The 1,648-nt window shown below is 40.7% G+C and overlaps 1 protein-coding gene across 4 annotated transcripts in view; it reads left to right on the forward strand.

Moving 5' to 3' along the window:
- The first annotated feature begins 377 nt into the window (after positions 1-377).
- LOC106881910 (putative ferric-chelate reductase 1) overlaps positions 378-1,648 on the forward strand; it is a 34,182-nt gene continuing 32,911 nt past the window's right edge. For 2 of the 4 annotated variants that reach the window (XM_052976527.1, XM_052976528.1), the window contains exon 1: positions 380-845. The gene's annotated coding sequence lies outside the window, so the exon portion shown is untranslated. Of the gene's footprint in view, positions 846-1,648 lie in introns of all 4 variants that reach the window. The other 2 variants (XM_052976529.1, XM_052976530.1) reach the window with 2 other exon arrangements.

The raw sequence follows: 1,648 nt of genomic DNA on the forward strand, positions 1-1,648 counted from the left end.
GTCAAGAAGACCCAAAGGTGCCAGGTAAGTGCTATGGACAAACTACAGTTAAACTCCACATTCAGTGATTATGTGAATGAGGAGACCAACGTATATATATATATATATATATATATATATATATATATATATACTGCTTTTCAAAAAGACATCTTACTCTCAGCTACAATCATTGAACACTTAACCACCACCATTTTTACTGTTGGTCATTTGATATTGAACTTTCACTTAGGTATTTTGTACCTTTTCTTTATGTTTATATTAGCAAGGTGTATATATGTGGGCGGGGGTGACTGCACACACACACACGAGAGAGAGAAAGTGTGTATACTATATATAGAAATTGTACCGCTGTATATTCACACATTGACATATATATATACCATCGCACAGACACACACACAAGTACTGTAGAAGGACTTGAGGAAAGCCTTGTCCCAAACGCTGTTGCCCGTTACACTGAAGTTCTCACTGAAGATAGCAAAATTATCCCCAACTTCTCTGCTGCAGTCAACACCACAATCACTGCAAATACTGTCGCCGTCACCACCAGCCGTTTTTGTGTTATAACCATCACAATTAACCACACCAGTGTTGTTACTACTACTACTGACAACCTCCTCTACCTTTGCTGCTGCTGCTGCTGCCTCAACAATAACAACGCTCTCACTACTATCACGACCACGTCGACGACGACGACAAGCAATCAATAAGGACGACAGAGACGGCGTCGGTGACACTGTTGTCCAGTTAACTAAAGAAGGAGACATAAAATAAGGAAAAGCAGTGATTGTACCTTGAAGAGTTGTTGCGGATTAGAACGGCAGGCCACGCCTGAACAACAGGTAAGTCATCTTTTTTTTTATCGACGCTCAAAGAATATTAATTAATCATAGCTTAGTTAATTAACAGAAGTTGGCGCCCGACTCAGCCAACTGATAACTATTTTATTTCATCAGCCCCAGAAGGATGGGAAAATCGTTTGCCTTGGCGTGATTTGAACTCAGAACGTAAAGAGTAGGAAGGAACAAACACGGCAGGTCTGTCCGACGCTCTAACGATTCTGATCATTCAGAAATAGTAATCCTTTCTACTATAGGCAGCACGAGGCCTGAAATGTTGAGGTAGGGGACCAGTGCTTGACTGGGACTTAATTTATTGACCACGAAAGGATGAAAGGTAAAGTCAAGCTGGGAGGAGTTTAGATGGTAAGGACGGACGAGATTCTGCTGAGCATTTTGTGGTAAACTTTCGAATCGGGGACGCTCACAAAAGTTGGATGGATTTTCTATATTTTTTACGGGAATTTTTCCAATTTCTTTTCTCGTTGCCGCCTTCGAAATGATTGCGGCGGAGAAGCATCTTTTCATGAAAAAACTTGGCACTATCATGCTATTAGCTGTCAGAAGTGAAAGTGCTCACTGCTAGTGAAGTATCTGTCTGTCTGCCTGTCTGTTGCTGGCCTGTCGTTTTCCAAAACTTATCACTTTTCCATCCTCACAACTTTCGGATCAATTTTGGCCAATTTTTTTGCCGCACTTAAGAACCACGGGAGAAGCATTATCAGTAAAAGAAAGAAATTTTATAAATATTTTCAGATGAAAAGGTGTGTGATTTAAGGGAGGTTTTGCTGTTGTTTCTAGCACAT

This window comes from Octopus bimaculoides, chromosome 24 (genome assembly GCF_001194135.2).
Source record: "Octopus bimaculoides isolate UCB-OBI-ISO-001 chromosome 24, ASM119413v2, whole genome shotgun sequence".
Lineage (NCBI taxonomy): Eukaryota > Metazoa > Mollusca > Cephalopoda > Octopoda > Octopodidae > Octopus > Octopus bimaculoides.